The 14544-nt window shown below is 50.5% G+C and overlaps 1 protein-coding gene across 2 annotated transcripts in view; it reads right to left on the bottom strand.

The window, feature by feature from the left end:
- Positions 1–14544, bottom strand: part of RBKS (ribokinase) — a 108685-nt gene that overhangs the window by 18566 nt on the left and 75575 nt on the right. The gene's annotated exons all lie outside the window — the stretch shown is intronic.

The following is a 14544-nucleotide window of genomic DNA, read 5'->3' on the forward strand; positions in this document are numbered from 1 at the left end:
GATCTTAGCGAGTGCGGCTGTGTGGAAAAAATCCTAGCTATTACAACAGTCTGCGGCCTTCCACACGGCCACAGCACGAGTGCACACAGGCGCACATGCACACACACATACCGAGTGTGTATCTGTGATACGGAAACTTTGTGGCGATTAAGGAACAAGCTAGTTAAAAGGCTCCCTGTGGTAGGGCTGGGGTGGTAATGAACAAGGGCGGAGAAAGGCTGCAGTGGGTTTCTGGTCCGCTGGTGCCGTGTAGAGCCCTAGCCAGCAAACTCCACCGCCAGGCGCACCAGGTGGTACTGGTAGCCCTCTGGTTTCTTTCCATTGAGGCACAGTTTCTTGTGTCTCCTGCCAGTTTCTCTCCTGTTTACTTCAACCCACGGTCTGCCTGGCCACCAGTGAGCCCTGGTAAGCCCCACACCCTGGAGTGAGGAATTTAGCAAGAAGATCAGAACCAGTGTAACCCGGCATGGGACAGGAAGCTGTTCACACCCCTCGGCTCTGAAGGTGTCTTGTGTCTCCTACAGCACAGGCTGAGCTCACATCCTTTCCCTCCCTCCACCCTCCCACTTTCCCAGACCACATCAGCCTGGGGCACTGTGATGAACAGTGACAATCCACTTTGCTTATCACTGTTGTGCAAGCACTGCTGATGTTTATTCTAAATAAATCTGTAGGGAACATAACAAATCATTGTGCTGCAACTGTCCATGACTTTGCCGTCTACCATTGACGTGGGCCTGCAGGGAGCTGGAGAGCAAAGAGAACCGAGACTGCCCGCAGCCTCTGTGCCGCAGCCCCGCATCAGCGTGACTGCAGGCTGGGCACACCCACCCCCCTCACGCACCGGAGCCTCTCTTTCCATCACGCACAAGACGCCATGCTGACTGGTGTGTGCTGCAGCCCCGCGTGCAGATGCCATGACGCCTTCCTGGAGGCCACCGCGTGCGTGGGGGCCTTGCCCAAACTGCCTGCTGAGTGTTCAGTTAGGGCGTCACCACCTACCCCACAAAGGGACAACTCAACTTTGGTGGGGGTAGCTGCCCTTTCTTTCTCATGAACGGTCCCTTTAAATCCTGCTTTCCTGGACACCTCTACATCTCTTCCTTGAATCCTTTCATGCTTGGAGACGAGAGCCTGGAACAAGCCCAACGCTGTAAGCCACCTTAATTTATGACATTCACATTGCAATTATCAGACTGAGATAGTCTGCATTTATAATACTCTGTGATTAAAAGACAGAAAATATTGTCTGGCCTGTATTTCCAACGATCATTATTTCACATTAATCGAGTATAAAACTGCAAACAGTAAAGTTCTGGAATTCTTTTTACTTCTCTCACATAGGCATGTTCCTGTTTCTTGGCTATGCAGTTTATTAGCTACTTGGCTTTTTTAAAAAAGCGCTTTGACGGGACCTCAGCAGGTTAAGCTGCTGCCTGTGAAGCTGGCCTCCCACATGCGCGCTTGTTCGAATCCTGGCTTCCTGGCTGCTCCACTTCCGATCCAGGTCCCTGCTAATGTGGCCTGGGAAAGCAGAGATGATGGCCCACGAGCTTGGGCCCCTGCACCCGCGTGGGAGACTCAGAGAGTTCCAGGCGCCTGGCTTTGGCCTGGTCCAGCCCCTGTCATTTAGGCATTGGTGGGGCTGGGGTGGGAACCAGCTTATGGAAGTGCCCTCTCTCTCTCTGTAGCTCCCTCTCTCTATATAATTCTGGTTTGTGGCTTTCCGAATGGCCATTGTATATGAGTGCCCATGCATGCTCACACATACTACCTGACATCAAAATTTTAAGGTGTGGGCAGCGCTGTGGCATAGTGGGCTGAGCCTCTGCCTGCAGCACCAGCATGCCACATGGGCACCAGTTCATATCCCAGTTGCTGCTCTACTGATCCAGCTCTCTGCTATGGCCTGGGAAAGCAGTAGAAGACGGCCCAAGTCCTTGGGCCCCTGCACCTGCATGGGAGACCTGGAAGAAGCTCCTGACTCCTGGCTTTGGATCAGCTCAGCTCTGGCCGTTGTGGCCATTTGGGGAGTGAACCAGTAGATGGAAGACTTTTCTGTCTCACCCTCTCTCTGTAACTCTACATCTCAAATAAATAAATCTTTAAAAAAATTTCATGGGGGCAGACAGAGGATGATTAGGGAACAAGCATGTTCCTTGTGGTAGGGCTGGGTGGTAATGAACAAAGGCTGCAGTGGGCTTCTGGTCTCCACCCCCCACCCCAAAATAGAACTTTAAAAACAAAGAGCAATGATGGCAGATGAATGGACAAAGAAAATGTGGCAAATATACACAATGGGATATTGTGCAGACACGAAAAGGGGTGAAATCCTGCCTTTTGCAGCGACGAGGATGGATCTTGAGGACGTTATGTTAAGTGAATTAAGCCAGACAGAGAAAGACAAATACTGTACATTCTCACATATACCAGCTAAAGTAGGGGTAGAAAGGTGGTTACCAGAGACTTGGAAGGGAAGGGAGGGGTGGGGGAGGTTGGGTACCAGGTACCAAAATACAGTTAGATAGGAGGCAGAAATTCTAGTGATGTCAGGGTAGTAGAGTGACTATAGAGTTCACAACAATTAGATGTTTTATAAAGAACTCAAAAAGAGGGGTGTAAAGGCTCCCAACACAAAGGAAAGTGACATGTTTAAGGAGAGGGAAATGTTAGTTACCCATTACACACTGTACACATGGATCAAATTATCACACCATATCCTGTAATTATGTACAGTTCTGTGCCCATTAAAAAAAGAGCTTTGAAACAGAATTCATGTCCTGTACAATTTAAAGGGTACAATTCAGTGTTCTTTGGAACAGTCACAGAGTAGAACAACCATCACCACCATCTTATTTCGGAGTGTTTCTTCCCCCACTGCATGCCATAAGCAGTCATTCCATTTCTCCCCACTATTCCCAGGCCGAGGAACCACAAAGCTACTTCCTGCTCTCTGTAGATTTGTTAGAGAGCAAAATAATTCAATACTCTAATTCTATAGTTAATAACTCATCATTATACAATTCACCGAAAGAAACCAGTTCTATTCATACCTAGTCCCTTGATTTTGGAGGGCACTTATTAAAGTGGTGTGGATGCTAGGGGAAGCACCCTCCCCTAGGGGGAGGTTCTGTGTTGCTAAGACTGCAACCCCAGCGAGCACTGAGCCCATGGGTTTAGCTTCCTTCCTGCCCAGAAGAGTCTGAAGTTTTCAGATTAAATGATAAATGCATCAGGAGCTTGCTGTTGGAGAATTCCGTGGTGAGATGGTTTGTCAAGGCTGACATCTAAGGTAGCAATCCATCCACGTTCTTCCCAGACACCCATCAGCTGGTCTGGGTTGGAAATCTCAGCTTCTACAAGGTTTGGTTTTCCTGAAGAATTTTCTTTATGGACGCTTAGCTTCCTTCTTGAAGGTCAACACTCCCTTGCACGGGGCTGAAATGAAGGTTTCAGACAGACCTGGGCACTTCTGGTGTAGGCAGTTCTGGGCATAGGACCATCAGGTTCCACGCAACACAGCCCACCCTAAAGGCCATCACTCAGCTTTCCTGGGACTGCCACAGAAAACAGCAGGTCTGCGATGGATTTCTCTGTCTAGCCTCTTGGAACCACTCATCAGGCAATGGTTTCCCTCTCTTAACTCAGGATAAATTAGCCTGAAACAGCAGAATGTGGTCACCTGAGAGATAAAAAGGTGGATCCAGCCAGGGAGGTGATCAGCACAGGCCAGTGCCCACTCAGTTCTCTGCCACACGCTCAGCCTGTCAGAACCCTGCCTGCGACACGACCTTCCTTTCCCCCAGTACTCCCTAGCTCAGGGAGTGTGTGCATGGTGCGATTCCACTGGAATCTCATCACAACCCTGTGAGGCAGGTAGGGTGGGGGCCCTGCATGTTCCAGAGTGTTGGAAGCTGCTCCAGGTCAAACGGCTGCGTGGCTGAACTGGAATACTTCCGCTCTGGGGAGTCCACACAGAGATGCCAGCTTTGCTCAAAGATATCTTGAGGGGTGGGTGTTGTGGCACAGCGGTTAAGACACTGCTCGGGATACCTGCATCCCATATCCCATAATGCTTGGGTTTGAGTTCCTGTTCCACTTCTAACCCAGCCTTGTGCTAATGCACCCAGGGAGACAGTAGGGTTGGCTCAAGGACTTGGGTCCTTGCCACCCAAGTGGGAGAGCAGATGGAGCTCTTGGTACCTGGTCCAGACCCGGTTGTTGTGGGCATTTGGAGAGTGAGTCAATGGATGGAAGATTTCTCTCTATTTCTGTCACCTTGCCTTTCAAATGAGTAAACATAAACAAAAGTGATTTGAAACTTCTTTTTCGGAATGCCTTCAAAATCTATAGCACATCTTCGGTGAATATCCTCAGGTCAGGCAACATTTACTTTCTAACCGCGTGGTTCTCAACCTGTACCCGCCTGCCCGCAGGGCTTCATGGGAACACCATGGTCTGGGTCTGCTCTCGGTTTCTGATCCTTTCCTTTCTTTCTTTCTTTTTTTTTTTTTTTTGACAGGCAGAGTGGACAGTGAGAGAGAGAGACAGAGAGAAAGGTCTTCCTTTACCGTTGGTTCACCCTCCAATGGCCGCTATGGCCAGTGTGCTGCGGCCGGCACACCATGCTGATCTGAAGCCAGGTGCTTCTCCTGGTCTCCCATGCGGGTGCAGGGCCCAAGGACTTGGGCCATCCTCCACTGTACCCTTGGGCCACATCAGAGAGCTGGCCTGGAAGAGGGGCAACCGGGACAGAATCTGGTGCCCCAACCAGGACTAGAACCTGGTGTGCCGGCGCCGCAGGCGGAGGATTAGCCTATTGAGCCGCAGCGCCAGCCAATCTTTTCCTTTCAATCTGAGGTGGGGCCTGGGATCTGCGTTTCTACTGTGTCCCCAGGTGACACGGCTGCTGCTGGCCCAGTGCCACGCTTTGAGGACCACTGTGCTAAGGAATTTGTTTCTGGAAAAAGGGAGTCGTTTAAAACCAAGTCTAGGGATTAAGGTGGCACAGCGAGCTATGGAATTCCCCCTTTGGCCAAAAACACTGGGCAGCTGTAAAGAACATGACAAGCTGTGGCAGAGATCCGAATAAAGAGCTCCAGGTGGGTTCTGAGTACGGCAGTTAGACAAGGCTGAATGCAGGCATCCCCGTGGGAGCCCGTTAGGGGGAGACGCTGCTGCCTGTGTGCCCGAGACGTCTCAGGAGTGTCCCAGGACACCTTGCACCTCGTTACCTTGTGAGCTGTTCATGATCAACCTTATATTTCTCAGCTTTAGAAAAAGAAGGATGTAGGCCCTGCTTTGTGGCATAGCGGGTAAAGCCGCTGCCTGTCATGCCACCATCCCCTATGGGCACTAGTTTGAGTCCCAGCTGCTCTACTTCTGATCCAGCTCCCTGCTGATGTGCCTGGTGAAAAACCAAAGTTAGCTGGGGCCAAGATATTCACTGTCCCAGGAGACAGAAGTGGTATAAAAAATGACACTCTCTTTCCATTTTCAACATATTGATTAAATTTCAGGTACTACAGAACAAGGAAAGCTGTGTCAATGTTTGTCCTGGAACTGCTAGATTCTTCATTTATAGGTACCCTCTAAGTTTTTAGTAACCACTGGTAAGAGTACAGATGATCATGACTGCATCACTTGGATTTGATCTAGAATTGGATTGGACAAAAGCACCCCCCTGCCCACTGCAGTGTGTGCCGGCTGAGATCTCCCCCTTCACAGGTGAAGGGACACGGTCGGTGACCGGTGGCACCTGGTCCAAGCCGGCCAATGGTTCTTACTGGCAGAGGCCATTTCCTAACTCCATCCTGGGTCTGTGTCTCAGGGTCCACTCTTGGCTTCACCAGTGTGTGATGGGCTCTGGGCTGGCCAGTTACACTGGTACTAAAGTGGGGCATTTTGAAATAATATTTACATAAAAATGACCATGTAGGATATGTAGATAAGGGCAAGTGTTTTGGCCTAGTGGTTAGAGAAACTGTGTGTATGCCATATCCCCTGCTGTTTGGTTGGGTTCAAGTCCCAGTTCTACTCTTATAGTAACTTCCTGCTAATGTGCACCCTGCAAGGAAGGAGGTAATGGCTCAATTGCCTGAGTCCCTGTCACCCATCTGGGAGACCTATATGGAATTCCATGTTCCTGGCCTTGGTCCCCACCCAGCCCTGATTGTTGTGGGCATTTGGGGAGTGAACCTGTATATGGATACTGTCTAGCTCGGAAATTAAAAACAAAATTTTTTAAGAATGTAGACACACTGTCTTTTATCTGTAAATAACATGAGTGGGCATTGTGGCAGAGCAGGTTAAGCTGCTGCGTGGGATGCCTGCATGCCCAGTCGGAGTGCCGCTCTCAAGTCCTGGTTCCTTTATTTCTAACCCAGCTTCCTGTTAATGCACCTGGCAGGCACAGGTGGTGACTCCAGTACTAGGATCCCTGCCACCCAATGGATGAGAGTGCGGGGCTCCCGGCTCAGCCTGTCCAGACCTGGCTGTTGTAGGCAGGGGAGATACCCTTCCCTTTCTCTTTCTCTGTCCTCGGCTCTTCCTGTAAATAAACAAATCTTTAAAAATCAAAACACAAAGAACGCACAGAGAAGACATCCCTGACTTTACCCTGTTTTCTGCATCTCCTTCCACCCGCAGCCCAAGTCAGTCTCAGCGTGGGCTGTCCGCAGCCATCCCTGAGAACTCTTCCCGTTTTCAATCTTTACCCACTGCCCACTCCACCCAGAGTGGGAACCGGAGCTGAGGGGAAGCTGTTCAGTCTGCACATGACTTGACAATTTAAAAGGAAGAGCAGTTTATGCTTCACTTGTAAGCAGCATAACTTACCCCAGCCTGGAGAGCCTGTGAGGGAGGGACACTGCCCAGGGCCGGGAGCCCAGTGGGCTGTGCTAGCCTGTCTTCAGTCCAGTTTCAGGGCCTGCATGTGCTGTGCTGTGCTGGGCTGGCGCCGCTCTCAGCAACAGCGCTCCCTGCTCCGCTGGCTGGCTGACCGGCCAGAAAAGAATGGCCTGTGGAGACGTAAAACTGGCCTCAAACCCCACTCTGCCCAGATGTCTGTGGTGGACTAATTTGTTCCATAATTTACAGAATTCCATATTAATGAAAGAGAAGTGGAATCCTGAGTGCAAGCTAAAAATGGAATTTAAAAGGGCCCATTCTTCAGGCCATGTTAATGAAAGCTTTGTATATAAATAACTTTATATATTGGTGAACAATGGCACTTAAAACTAAAATGTCTGTTAGTGAGTCACTGGATTCTAAAGAGTGGCCTTGACTTTTGTGGTCAGCAATCTTTTATTCCTTGTGACTCCACTACTCCAGACAGAAGCCACTTAATCCAGTAAGAGTTCGTATTGTACAGAAGATCTGCTACCACATTTTCTGCCAAATGGTCATCTCCTAACAGCTGCTTTTGTATTGCAGTGAGAGATACTTGAAATAAAATCATTGTTCTCCGTGAAGACTGTGTGTTAAATAACGCAGAGCCACTAGATTATTAAACAGCAAAGGCAGCTGATACTATCAGCCCCCACCACAGGTTCCACTTCTGCTGATGCGCACAGTGTTGAGTAATTAGTCATTGCACAATCTTGCATTTAGATCCTTTTTTTGCTTGAGCTGTTAGGCCACAAAATCAGCAGGCAGTTGCTGTCAGAAAGAGTTCTCTGGGTTATTTATAATATCTCTGCTTCCTTGCAGTTGCTGCCTGGCTGCGGGGTCTGCAGCCAGGTCTACCCTGTGACAATGAAGGAAGGTGCTGAGCATTTGGGCTGTGACTCCAACTGTGCTGGGAGCTGCTGTGGCTCCGCCCGGGCTGGCATCCCTGATATTTCTGTCTACACAACCCCACTTCATCACACGCTGGCTGACTTGTCACGTCAGCAGGGAGGGACGCAGAGTGTGAAGCCTGCGTGTCCAGGAGGAACGAGCTGCTGTCTGAGGGCAGGCCACAGGGCAGAATGTCTGAACCAGTGCTATGCTGCAAAGGCGTTGCCTTCAGATGCTATGCACTTACATCAAGGACAGACAGTGCTTGTCTGGTGCACAGAGCGGTGCCTCTGGAAAGTGGGGGTGACGGGCAGGTGGGCATGCACAGTGGAGCGGCACTCAGGGATCACCGGGGATTTCTCTTCTCTGTTTTGGTAAATTAAGTAGTTCGTATCTCCCCGTGCAATCTGCAGAGAACCACTGTCGATACAGACTTGTTCTAAACGGGAGTACCTTTTAACCTTCAGGAGTCAAAACAATGCTGAAGTCCAGGGAGACTGGCAGAATGATCGGTGTTTTCACCACGACATCATCGTCTTGCTTAGCTGTCTCCTTCTTAGTTTTGTGAAAGGAAATGACCTCCTGTTAGGTCCTCTGAACGCTCACCAACAGTCAGAGCCACTTCCCAGCATGCCCAGTGCCACCTCCCGTCCTGCAGCCGCTGTCGCTCACCCAGATCAATACGCAGTCTCCAGCCTGTTCTCCCTGCCTCTAGCCGGGCAACCTCTAATTAATTCTTCACACGGCGGCCACATCCATCGTTTTATAAAGTATGAAAGCTGACCACATCCAGCCCCTGTGCAAATTCCTTACTGGTTCCCCGCTGTCCTCAGAAGAAAGTGCACATTCCCAGAAGTGCGAGGGAGGCCCGTGTGTAACCCACCCTCCCTTCTCCACTCTTCCTTGCCCCCGATCTCTTCCCCTGCTGTGCTCTGCTTCTGCAGGGTCCCCCTTCACCGGTCTTCCAGCTCACCTCCTGTCCCCACCCGCAGGCAAGCACTGCACAGCACCCAGGGCATTCCCACGTGGCTGCACAGATTCCAGTCTTTGTGGCCAGGGGCTGTCTTATGGCAGCGCGACCCCCTTACAGCAGCGCGTGCTGGCGGCGTGGCAAGTGGCCCACGCTAACACAGTGTGCTGAGTGTACGGGTGCACGGGATGCTGCTCCTCCCCCCGCAGTGCCACGCTGTCCTCTCGGGGCGTGTTCCATTTCTCACACAGCTGTTTTCAGTTCTAGAGGCCACTTGGCTCCGTGAGTCCCGGAACTCCCAGGATGCCCGAGACTTAGATAGAGGCATCTTGGGAAGGCTGGGGGGGAACCCTCCTTGGGCTTTCTTCCTGGCGATTCTGTGGCCTGGAGAACTGAAGACCCTCCCTCACAATGCGCGGAACACCGGGATAGAAGAGCAGCCCCACCACTATAAATGCACCTGAAAAGCAGAAAGAGGGCTTTTCCAGGCTGAAAGCAAAGAGGGAACTCAGTGTCCGTGGAAGTGTGTAGCCTGTGGCCACCGGGGGGTTTGCTGGTCTCGGGTCTTGGGTTTTACACCCATGCCTGGATAAGAGGTGAGTTTCTAACAAAGTTAGGTGCTGAAACTAAGACTGCCACAGAAGGCACGGGTCAGTAAAGAACAGCTCCCACCTTGGGGAAGCAGCAAGGAGTTGTTACTCCCCTCGGATTCTCTCATTTTGATCCTGTCCTTATGCAGTTTAGTGTTTTTTTTTTTTAAGATTTACTTATTCAAAAAGCAGAGTTACAGAGAGGCAGAGGCAGAGAGAGAGAGAGGGAGACAGAGATGAGAGGGCTTCCATCTATTGGTTCATTCCCCAAGTGGCCGCAACAGCTGGAGCTGCGCCAATCCAAAGCCAAGAGCCAGGAGCTTCTTCCCAGTCTCCCACGTGGGTGCAGGGGCCCGAGGACTTGGGCCATCTTCTACTGCTTTCCCAGGCCACAGCAGAGAGCTGGATCGGAAGTGGAGCAGCCAGGACTCTAATCGGTCCCCATGTGGGATGCTGCCACTCAGGCAGCGGCTTTACCTGCTATGCCACAGCACCAGCCCACAGACTGGGTTTTGAAATTTATGCTATCTATGGTCAGAAATTCACAAGCCAAGAGATTAAAAGAAAAGATTTCTCAGTTAAGTATATTTTTGGGGCCAGCTGGCAGAAGCAAAGGCAAACGTTGTCCAGCAACAAACACATTCAAGCTAGAACTCACAGGACTCTCAGAGATAAAGCACCACTGAAGATAGGCTCATTTGTGCTGGCATGGTGGTGTGGTGGGTTCAGCCAGTGCTCGCGACACCAGCATCCTACATCTGAGTGCTGGCTAGAGTTTCAGCTTCTCCGCTTCTGATCCAGCTGCCTGCTAAAGGCCTGGGAAAAGCAGCAGAAAATGTCCTCAGTGCTTGAGCCCCTGCTACCCACGTGGGAGACCTGGGAGAAGCTCCTGGCTCCCGGCTTTGGTCTGGCTCAGGTCCCAGCAGTTGCAGCCGTCTGGGGGGTGAATCAGAAGATGGAAGATTCTCTGTCTCTCCCTCTCTCTAACTTTCTTTTCAAATCTATTTAAAATAAGATGCTGGTTAAGAGTCCCACATCTCAGACTGAAGTACCAGGGTTCTACGCTCAGCTCTGGCTTCTGCCTCTAGCTTCCTTCTGTGAAGACCCTGGAAGGCAGTGGTTGATGGCTCAATACTTGAGTTCCTGCTACCCACGTGACAAACATAGCTTGAGTTTCCAGCTCCCAGCTTCGGCCCAGGCCAGTTCTAGGTATTGTGGGCATTGGGACAGAACCAGTGGATGGCAGCTCTCTGTTTCTTTGCCTCAAATAAAGAAAGATCTGAAGCAAAATGCTAAGAATTAATAAAGATGGGCAATGGGTCCATGAGTAGTATATTGAGTGTAACTGAAATTGTTTCACAATTTAGGGAAGAAACGAAGGGAACAAAGCAGTCTGACTGGCCTGGGACTACTGAGGAAGCCCTAAGTGTACACAGCTGGCACACACCATAGTCACTTACAAAGTGATGGGAACCATGGATTGCTGCCTACGAACCCTGGCGGTTACAGAGGAGGCTCAGTGAAGGGACAGGTTTCCTTGACTGGGAACGTGATAGCGTGGGCACGTCACCCGGCCGTAAGCGTGAGCTGTGCTTTCCCACGTTTCATTTGTGTTGACCAAGGAGAGAAAAGGATATAAGACGTTTGATTCTTAGATTTTTAGGGGGAGAAGTATGTCGCCTAATCTCTGGACACATTATACTCCCAAGTCATGAAGCTTTTTCAGGGGGCGTGGCATATTACAGACACATCTGTATTTTAAAAATGGGCTAGAAGGGGCCGGCGCCATGGCATAGCGGGCAAAGTAGGTATTGTGTTGTAGGAACAAAAAGCTAGTTCTCCACAACCTTAGACCATTCCTTCTTGCTGGGCACAGGGACTATTCCCTGTCTGCCACGGTTCACCCTGAATAGAGATTGAGACCTTTCTTTCTTGACTTTTTCTAAGGCTGAAATAATTTTTTTTTTTTGACAGGCAGAGTGGACAGTGAGAGAGAGAGAGACAGAGAGAAAGGTCTTCCTTTTCCGTTGGTTCACCCCCCAATGGCCGCTGCGGTCGGTGCACCATAGCCGGTGCACTGTGCTGATCTGAAGGCAGGAGCCAGGTGCTTTCTCCTGGTCTCCCATGGGGTGCAGGGCCCAAGCACTTGGGCCATCCTCCACTGCACTCCCAGGCCACAGCAGAGAGCTGGCCTGGAAGAGGAGCAACCGGGACAAAACCGCCGCCCCGACTGGGACTAGAACCCAGGGAGCTGGCGCCGCAGGCGGGGGATTAGTCTAGTGAGCTGCGGCGCCGGCCGAAATAATTTTCTCTACAGCCTCCATGCCCTTCTTCTTCAGTGTCATACTCTACCCCGGACCACACCTATTTTAACAGTTTTGCTTATTATTTCACACATGCACACACACACATACACACACATAAGGGGGGTGGGTGGAAGAGCGAGCGAGCACTGGGTCTGGGCCAGGCCAAAGCTGGAAACGCAATTCAGGTCTCTCACACGGGTGGCAGGACTTGATACGTGAACTGCCATTGCTTTATCTCTCCCGGGGTCTTCATTAACAGGAAGCTGGAGTCAGCAGCCAGAGCTTGGAATTGAACCCAGGCACCGCAGTGTGGGACTCGGACATCCTCATCCGCCAAGCACCCACGCCCTCAGGCCAATCGGAGTTGGAAATCGACTGAGATGTCAGGCGCTGGGCACTTGTACAGGCGTGTCCAGTTTGCACCGTCAGACTGTACCATGGGAAAACTGGAAAACTGCCTCACAGTTGGCCCTCAGAGAGCTGATCTGATCCCCTGGGTGTGACAGATGTCGTGCGAGTCGTTCATCAGTCTCCTTTCTTTGTAGTCAGTGAACTCCATCTTCTCCGGCAGCTGGAGCTGGCAGAGCTGCCGCAGCCTTTCACTGGTGTCACCAAGGCTGGGGCTATTTCAGGGCCTCCTCGGAGTTTTCTTCGTTCTATGATGCCAGTTTCAGAGATGCTATTCACACTCCACAACTCTGTGTTTTTGGCCTGGCCTTAATGTGACTGCAGATTTTACAAGGGAAATCTGGGTGACTATTTTGTTTACAAATCACTTAAAAAAGGGCATTTTGGGGCCGAAGTTTGACCTAGAAGTTAATAGCTGGTCTAGATGCCTGTGTCTTGTATCAAAGTGACTGCTTTGATTCCAAGCTCAGGCTCCCAATTATAGCTTCCTGCCAGTGCGGACCCTGGAGGCAGCAGGTGCAGACCCTGGGAGGCAGCACGTGGGTCAAACACCTGGGTCTCCGCCCCCACGAGAAAGACCTGGATTGAGTTCCTGGATCCCGGCCTCAGTGTGACCCAATCCTAGCGACTGCAAGGCATTTGGGGAGTAACCAGCAGAGCTTTTGCTGCCTCTTTGTGCCTCTTGAATTAAAATAAATCTGTATATATGAAATACATGAAACTTGTATAACTTATATAAAAATAAGTAAATAAAAAGAGTATTTGTATTTAAGATTTATGTTTTCCCTGGGCATCTTAAATGTGGAATGTGAGGAATGTAAACAATCCTGTAGATTCCTAGTCCCCTGGGAAAACCCAGGCTCAGGGAGGCTAAGGGATTCTTAATCCTTCTACAAGTTACTCTCCCAGAAGGAAGTAGGACTCTTTCATTGCTGAAGGTCTCTATTACAGGCCAAGCACTGTGGTAGCCCTGAAGTGGCCCAGAAAGAACTCACTGAGCTGGACATTAGGATGTGAGGGTTTGCTAGGCAGGGAAATAGGAATCAGGACATGCATTTGGCACAGAGGGTAAGGGGTCACTTGGGATCCACATCCCAAGTCAGAGTACCTGGGTCTGAGTATGGGCTCCACCTCTGATCCCGTGTTCCTGGCAATGTGTATCCTGGGAGGCAGTGGGTGTGGCTCAGCACATGGATCCCAGCCACTCATGTGGGAGACCTGGACTGAGTTCCAAGCTCTTGGATTTGGCCTGGCCTAGGCTGTTGTGGGCATTTGGAGAGTGAGCCAGTATATGGAAGATCTCTCTCTCTGTGTATGTCTCTGCCTCTCTTTCAAATAAATAAAACAAATTTAAGATGTCAGTGAGGTGTCCTGCATCCCACGTCAGGGTACCCGAGTTCAGTTCCTGGCTCCAGCACCTGCCTCCAGCTTCCTGCTAATGCAGAACCTGGTAGACAGTGGTGATCACTAAAGTACTTGGGTCCCCGCTACTCATGTGGGAGACCTGGATTGAGTTCTTGGCTCCCAGCTTTGGCCTCAGCTGGGGGCAGTCCTGGTTATTGTGGGCATTTGGGAGTGAATCACCAGATGGGAAATTTGTCTCTTAAATAATTTCTAAAAACTAAAAAAAAAAAAAAAAAAAAAAGAATCACATTTCTACTAACCCTTACAGTTCAGCAATTCAGGCTCCTATTTAAAGAAGTTCAGTGAAATAATCTGGTTGTAGTCTCTCAGACTGCTACAGCTCTCCTCCAGGTTTGGCCATTTGATGACAAGAATAAAGGAACGTGGGTTGTGCCAGAACCTTTGCTATCTGGACTGAGCACAGTCCCAGCACCCACTATCTGTGTAGTCCAGCTCCTTGCCCTGGACAGGAAGAAGGTAGAGTTGAATGGCAGTGGGACTGTTTTCTGGTCAGCAATGTTCAGAGCCAAGTTCAGGTCTAGCCCAGGTAACAGTGGGTAATAAGTTCCTGGTACCTGCTGTCTGGTACCCCCAAGTAATCCAGGTAAAGTAGAAAACCAAACGTGTTGGGATGTGCTAACGAGAGCTAACACGCAGTAAGCGCCCCCATGTGCCAGGCCCCTTCTCGGGGTAGACATGGACTGTTTCATCTAAGTGAGACTGCAGTGCTCTGTACAAAGTAAGCAAGGCCTTCGAAAGATCTGGCAACTTCTGCAAATCTCGAGAAAAGGAGCAATTACAGGAGCCTGTATGCTGACAGGTGACAGAGCGTCAGTGCTGGATGTCAGACAGAGTGAGGCTAGGCAGACGATCACCAAATCCAGAGGCACAGTGGGAGGGTACAGAGTTCAGGGGTGTTGGGTTGGCACAGACAGACCTAGACTCAAGCTCGGCTCTGGCGGTTCACCAGCTGTATGCCCCTGGGCAGGTCCTGCATCCCCTGGCAACCAGTTTCTTCCTCTCTAAAGCAGGCAAAACGCCACGTTGTAGGGTAGTTCTGAGAATGCGCGTAATAGAGTCCAGCACG

This window comes from Lepus europaeus, chromosome 13 (assembly GCF_033115175.1).
Source record: "Lepus europaeus isolate LE1 chromosome 13, mLepTim1.pri, whole genome shotgun sequence".
In the NCBI taxonomy this organism is placed as follows: domain Eukaryota; kingdom Metazoa; phylum Chordata; class Mammalia; order Lagomorpha; family Leporidae; genus Lepus; species Lepus europaeus.